The 7,392-nt window shown below is 46.9% G+C and overlaps 1 non-coding gene across 1 annotated transcript; it reads right to left on the bottom strand.

Annotated features, from left to right (window-relative positions):
• Positions 1–3,361: 3,361 nt before the first annotated feature.
• Positions 3,362–3,480, bottom strand: LOC117358352. Its single transcript, XR_004539047.1, has one exon. It is a non-coding gene; the product is annotated as a 5S ribosomal RNA (ribosomal RNA).
• Positions 3,481–7,392: the final 3,912 nt, after the last annotated feature.

The following is a 7,392-nucleotide window of genomic DNA, read 5'->3' as shown; positions in this document are numbered from 1 at the left end:
AACTGGCTCTACTGCTTTAGGGAGGGGGTTATTAGAACCGGATCTACTGCTTTGGGAATAGAAGGAGGAAGGGAGGGGGTTGTCAGGACCAGCTCTGCTGCTTCGGGTAAGGGAGGGAGGAAGTGAGGGGAGAAGGGGAAAGAGAAATTAGGAGATAAGGGGGAGAGAAAGTTACCAGAAAGAAGGGAAGAAGATACTAGACCTACAAGTGGGGGTGGGGGGATGTTAGAGTGAGGTGGGAAGGGAGACACAACTATTTTTACATTAATTCTCAAATCAGAAACTACAGTTATCCAGCATCCACCAATCCCCATGGCTGCCTGATAATTGAGATTCTACTCTACTTAAAAAAGGCATTAATGCATAAGAAGGGGAATTTTTACAAATGAAAGGAATGGAAGATTAGGTTCTTACCTTTGTTAATCTTTCTATTAATCTTCTCTAGAGTCCCTACGTATGATGTTCTATCCTAAGCCACGAACCAGGTCTTGTAGAAGTGTGATACTCACAACTTTCAGCACCTCCCACATTGCCGGTGGAGTATAGTGCCCCCTTCAGTTTTGTCCCACAGCAATCAATCACCACTGGAATAAAACACAAAGAAGAATGGGTATGGGGAATTTCACTACCGACATTATACAATTGTGCTCTGCAGCTCATAAAAGAGTAATTAGCGATAAACACTTAAACATGCAAAACATAGCAGAAATAATAACCTGCTGTGTGCAACAAGCACTAACATCAAAGGAGACAGAGGCAGAATAATGTACTTACATATGCTGGACAATCTTGTACATGGCCATCTGGCTATCAGAAGAATTTCAAATCTAGAAATGAAAAATATCCAAGGCAGAAAAGCAGGCACTACTGAGGAAACAGAAGGCAGGCCTTATGGATTCCAGCGAAGATTAACAGAAATAACACTAACAAAGGTAAGAACCTAATCTTCTATTCTGTTACATCTCCTCTGGAGTCCATACATATGGTGATGTACAAGAGCAATGGCAACGTCAAGGGTGGGACAGAAGAGCCTGCCCACAATACTGAGGCATCAAAGGCGGCATCCTCTCGAGCTGCCATATCCACTCTGTAAAACCTCATAAAGGTATGAAGAGAAGACCAATTAGCTGCCCTACAAATTTCAACTGGAAAGACTAATCGAGACTCAGTCCATGAAACTGTGACACTCCTGGCAGCTGCTTTCCATAGGCGATGTATGTCAATAAGATGGCCATGCGAATCCATCTGGTAATAGAGGCCTCGGACACTGGCTTACCATACTTGGACTGGCTAGTTAGTACAAACAAATAAAGATGAAAATCATTAGTCCTTTCTACATAGTAAGACTCTTCGCACATCCAGTTTCTGTAATATCCTGCTTATCTGACCCCATGGTTTAAAAAGAAGGTAGACAAATTTCCTGGTTGATATGGAAATAAGAAACAACTTTCAGAATGAAAGGAACAGCATGGAGGTCAGAAGTGACAGCTCACTATAACAGAGACCAAAGACTTAAATATTATGAACAAGTATGAGACTCTAAGTTTGAATTGTAGGTTGTGAGTTATAAATCCTAAAGGTTGACTGAGTAAGCTCTGGATTTCCAGCAGTAGGAAGGTAAAATTATGTTCTTACCTGTTAATTTTCTTTCCTTTAGAAGCAGCAGATGAATCCAGAGACCAATGGGATAGCTCACTTCTACCAGCAGGTGGAGATAGAGAAACTGATTAACAGGTGTACTTATTTGCTGGCACTTCTCCTGTCTCATCAGTATAGCTCCTTGCCCAAGCACATTTAACCATCAGTAGGTATAGCATGTAAAAAACTTCTTTCCCAGAACACCTCGCGAACAGCAACGATACAGAATACAATCATGAACAACACCCAATCACTAAAAGCCGTACACGAAAAACTGACAACCAGATACCAGAAAGGGTGGGGCTCTGGATTCATCTGCTGCTTCTAAAGGAAAGAAAATTAACAGGTAAGAACATAATTTTACCTTCCTTAGCAAAGCAGCAGATGAATCCAGAGACCAATGGGATGTAGCAAAGCAATCCTTAATTTGGGTGGGAAGCAAACGCCGCCTTCGCAACGACCGAAGCATCAAAAAACCCCTATCGCATGTGCCCGCACATCCATGCATAGACGCGGAGAGAAGGTACTCTCGGAAGACCAGTTAGCCGTGAGACAAATCTCCTCCAAGGCAAAACCCCTCTGGGCCGAGCCCAAGAAGCAGCCATCGCTCCAGCGGAATGGTCATGAAGTTCAATCGCCACCCGCTCCCCTGCCAGCAGGCAAGTATAAAGAATGTCCTCCTGGACCATTGAGCGAGGTAGGCATCGGATGCCGCCATACGCCTGAGGCGTTCCTTGAAGAATCCCAAAAAGGAGATATAAACCACTAACAGTTGTTAGAAACCGATCTCGCGGAGAACGCTACATACGTTTCAAAAAATGCAGTGAATAAAAGTACTGCTTCCACTATCTCCTTCCAGGAAGAAGGAAGGAAAAGCGAGCATGATGTAAAAGAAAGGATGAGACCCCCCTAGAAAGAAATAGTGGTACCATCCGAACTGACACCCCATATGACGGAAATAAGGAATAGGAATCCCCGTTGAACAAGGCCTGCAACATCGCAACTGCAAAGCTGAAGCCATGACCACAAGGAATCCCATGGACAACCGCACAGCTCTTTAGAGCCCCAAAGGACAAGGCTAAAATGAAGCCATCGGTAACTTAGAAGAAGTACGTGAATGAATTACACCAAACCGGGCTTTCTAAGAGGTGCATGAATATACCGCCTTCTCTTTAGGAACTGAACTACAGGAAGCTGAGAAGTCAGCGAAGGGCCATATACCTAGTTCCTGTAACAAGCCAAGAATGGTAATTGAAGCTGAAGGGAATTGAACGCTATGCCATTGGCAATATACCTGTGCTAAAAAGGAACTCAGGAAGGGTGCAACTGTTGAGAAGTATTCAAGAAAGGAAACACCTCCAAAAGGAAGCAGAAGCCACAGGAGAAGACCTCTGTAGCGCCTGGATAAGAGAAGAAACAACCTGCTTCGCATTACCGTCACACGCCAGTCAAGACTGCTCAAAGCTAGGTCGTAATACCAAAGTAGTATGAATATCCATGTTGATCTCAATCAAGGAGAGCAAAGTCGGAGATAAAAGGAAACTTCTTAGTCCGGCTGTCGAAAGGCTCAACAGATCCACATAGCAAGGATGGCGCAGCCAAGCCAGAGATTGTACCAATACTGTGCCCCTAAAGCGAGCTTGAGATGGCAAATCCAAGCTATCATCAGCCAGGGGAAAACAGTGAAAAAGAGAAACCAGAGGATTTTTTTTTTTTTTTTCCAAGCCTACAGCACCTGGTATTCCCAGGTGGTCACCCATCCAGGTACTAAACAGGCCCTATCCTGGTTGGCTTCTGAGATCAGACGGGATCGGGCACATTCAGGGTGGTATGGCTGTAAGAAAGAAGCCACACTGTTACCCCCTTTAACTCCCACTTCCTGTGCCCGCCTAAGAAGCTAGGAAGCATGGAATTGTGAGACGAGGCCATGAGGTCAAGTTCCAGGAGATCTTATTTCCACCACAAGAAAAGTGGAACACCTGAGCCAAAATTCCCAATAACCAGGATGTAGAAGATATCACTATAACTAACGTCTACACTTCTAGAGCGTACGCAGTGCTGTACACAGTAACATCCAATAAATGAGCTATGCTCAGATTTCGCAGAGAGAAAGACTAACCAAACTCTTTTCCTGACCTGAAAAATGATCGGTCAACCGAATAGAAAGATGAGGGTCCACCCATCGAAGTAGAACAACCACTGTACCTGGCAACTGAGTACATCACCTACTGCCCAAGCTGCAGAGAAACACCCCCATCATAATACTGACTGAAAGGGCCCTCAGCGGCATTCCGGAAGAATGGTCTGAAGCTCCAGAAAGGAAGCCTGACCATGCTCAAGAGTAGAAGAAGGAACCAGAACTTAGTCGCCTCTGAAGACCAGACTCCTGAAGCTGAGGATGGAAGCCACCGAGCCCCCCAACCCGACAGTCCGGAATAGTCAGTGGTCATAAGCTAGTCCAGGAAAGACCGAGGCATGCCCTGGAAAGACAATCTTTCTGAGCCCCTAAATCATACAAAGCTATGCAGGAGAAGCCTAGCAACTAATAGGAGCCCAGAGATACCGAGAACCACTGGAATAAAAGCGGCTGCTGAGCGTTAGAAGGGAAAGCAAGCCGAGGTTCCCAGAGGGGTCAGCAATATGGATGCTAGAACCTGAACAGAATCCCATACTCTTAGCCATGGTAAGCGAAGAACACCAATCTGAGATCGAGACTCCACACTCAAGGCTCTGGAAAGAATTACAAGTCTCTTCTATAAGAATAACCGCCTCAACCCGATATACCTATAACTAGTATAGGAAAAAAGAGCACTGCAAATATGAAGATGCGCATGTAAAGAATTGAGGAAAAGAAACCACCTGCTTCGTGTCAGTCAAAAGACCCGACTGGAAGTCGTCCGAATCAAGCAGGCAGTCAAGCATAAATCAGACAAATCGCCTGGCAGTGCCACCGAACCCTTGGGTAGGTGAAATGGAATGTGCCCCAAACCGAAAGCGCTGCTCCGAGAGAGGCAGGCCAACCTAGTGCAGACTCAGAGTCCATAGAGAAAATGTAAATATCTTCCCAGGTTGACTGCAGAAATGGGTAACCCTGAGAAACTAATGCAGCCGAATGGAATCCAGCCTGCCCAAAGCCCCCATCTTGGCCACCCACTAATAAGTGGTACCCTAAGAACTACAAGAACTGTCCCGAGGACCAGCCACACTTCAAAGAGAAACGCAAAACAGAGAGACTCTGGAAACGTGAGGAGGATGCAAAGGTGCAAGCATCCTGAAAAAAGTTCACAGCTCCCTGACCTGACAGTAAAGCGACTACTCCTTCATGAGAAAACTGTCAACCTGGAAAAAGAACACCGTCTTGTGATGTGAAGGGGAGCATGAGGACATTCAGCAACCTGCCTGAGCTTTACGCAAGCAAAGGAAAGACAAGGCGCACCAGGCGTAATCCAGAAGCAGCATACGCCTCTCCAGAGAAACGAGCTGTACCTGGCCGAAAACAGACCAGGTTTCCACTCCAAAAGAGAGCGTAAGGGGAGAATTCATTGGGCATACAGTGCCAGCTACCCTACGACCTCGCAAGCAGAGGATCTTGCCCTTAGGGATCAGCCGCCACTAGACCATGCTTCTAGAGCGGAAGGCCGTCTAGCTTTTTTTTTTTTTTTTTTTTTTTTTTAAATAGACTTGAACCTTCGCCTCTTCTTTTGGAGCCATATCAGCTCTACTCCTTAGCTGGGGCTTGAACCTCAGCTCCTTGTTACTAACCCAGCACACAACCCTTGCGCCACCAGGTTTTCACAGACAAGCTGGCCCACAGCAAGAAGAAAAGAACCATCAGGCCTCAAGAGAGACCCTCCACTCGGAATTCCTGCAACTACCCCGCAGAAACAAGTCAAGAACCTCGCGGCGCTGGGGGCCCAAGCGCGGGCACTTTCCTGCCAGAATCAAAACCGGCTGGCTCCCCCAACAGCGCTGTACAAAACAGACCGGGAGCTCATAGCCAAAACCGCAGCACACCGCTCCGCAAAGCAGACGGCGAGGCCCGCGCTGAGAAAGGCAGCCGCCCAGAATAACTCCCCGAGTATTGCAGTGCTGGCGACCCAAACTCGGACCGTTTCGCGCCAAAATAGGCCGGCTCCTAGAACATTGCCGCTCACACCGGCTTGGAGCCCATAACCGAAGCGTATAAAAAATGCAAAACACACCTCGGGGAGGAAAGGGGAAAAGGCGCATGGCTCCCAACAGTAGGGGAGCACAAGCTCGCACCACCCGCGCTATAGAACGATTCAGCTCCAGTTCAGATAATGTATAACACACCCGGAGCCGCCCTCACAATTTGCGGCCATATCGAGAGCCACACAGTTACATTTCTCCACGGGTCGTGGCAGTATCAAGAAACAATGTCCCAGAAACTACCAACCCCACAGCACAAGCGCTAGGGTAAGAAAAAGAAGCGCTCCTTAGTTATGCGCAGGAATACAGAGGCCACCTACCTCACTGAAGCAAGCTCATACCAAAACATATTCCACCACAAAACAAAACTGCCATAGTCAAAAACCCACAGCTCTCACACAACCACAAAGCTCAGAGACCAGTAGAATAAAACACATACTCACAATCTACTGGATAGTGCCGGTAGACGCCGGCAACACCTGCTGCCCAGCACGAGCAGGGCAAAAAAGTCAGCTGTGTAGGCCCCCTTTTTTTTTTTTTTTTTTAAATGGGAAAGAAGAAAAATAGGGACCAGGGCAGACCCTCTATCATTGGAGGGAGGGTGAGGCAGGGACAAGGGGGGGCCCAAGTGTAACCTCTAAAGCCGGCACCGATTAGCCGGACACCCCTGTCTCACTGAAGAGAAAAAACTCAACAGGAGAAACAGAATGGCAGTCTCACTGAAGAGAAAATCTCAACAGGAGGTAATAAAGTTCCAGCCAAAGCCAGAATCCAGGAGCTAGTTGAATAGCGACTTCCACCTGCTTGGAGATAGAGAATACTGATGAGACAGGAGGAGTGCCAGCAAATAAGTACACCTGTTAATCAGTTTCTCTATCTCCACCTGCTGGTAGAAGTGAGCTATCCCATTGGTCTCTGGATTCATCTGCTGCTTTGCTAAGGAAAGACGTCCTCTGTGACAGGACTTTGGCTGAGGCCCCTCCTTCTTCATCTTGAAAAAAGCTTCCCTGCTATGGAGTTTGTGAGGCCGAATGGGTGAGCTTCAGATTTCCAGCAGTAGGCAGTAGGGAGGATGCTATCTGTGTGGGGACTTCAGTTGAAGCCCCTCCTTCATCTTGAAAAGAGCGTCCCTGCAGCAGTATGTGGCCATGGTGGCATGCCCAAAGGGGTGTGACCTAAGGGGAAAGTCCTGCCCTTTTGGAGCCCCTTCAGAGCACCAGCAGAGTGAGGAGCAAAAAAACTTTCTTTGTTAAAATGGGTAAACAGAAGAGAGGTCCATAAAAGGTGGTGGCCCTGATTGCTGTTAAAGGGCCAACAGATTTTCATCTTCAGCCAGCTGCAGCTCCTCCCGCAGGAGTAGAGGTAGCTTTATCACCATCAGAAGTCTCTCTCCCAGAGGTCCTACCCTACCTCTACAACCTGTTATAACAGCAGAAAAGCCTGGAAAATACCAGCAAGGCAATATCAGAACTTTCTGTGATTTCTTCAGATACTGTGAAGGACTTGAAAGAAGGAGGAGAAGTTTCTAAAATTTAGGTATCTGTAGCTGTATCGTTTAAGTATAACAGGCATGGAACTACATCT

Source organism: Geotrypetes seraphini, chromosome 3 (genome assembly GCF_902459505.1).
Source record: "Geotrypetes seraphini chromosome 3, aGeoSer1.1, whole genome shotgun sequence".
In the NCBI taxonomy this organism is placed as follows: Eukaryota; Metazoa; Chordata; class Amphibia; order Gymnophiona; family Dermophiidae; genus Geotrypetes; species Geotrypetes seraphini.
Note: the sequence above shows the minus strand (reverse complement) of the source record. Positions and strands in the feature narration are given on the sequence as shown.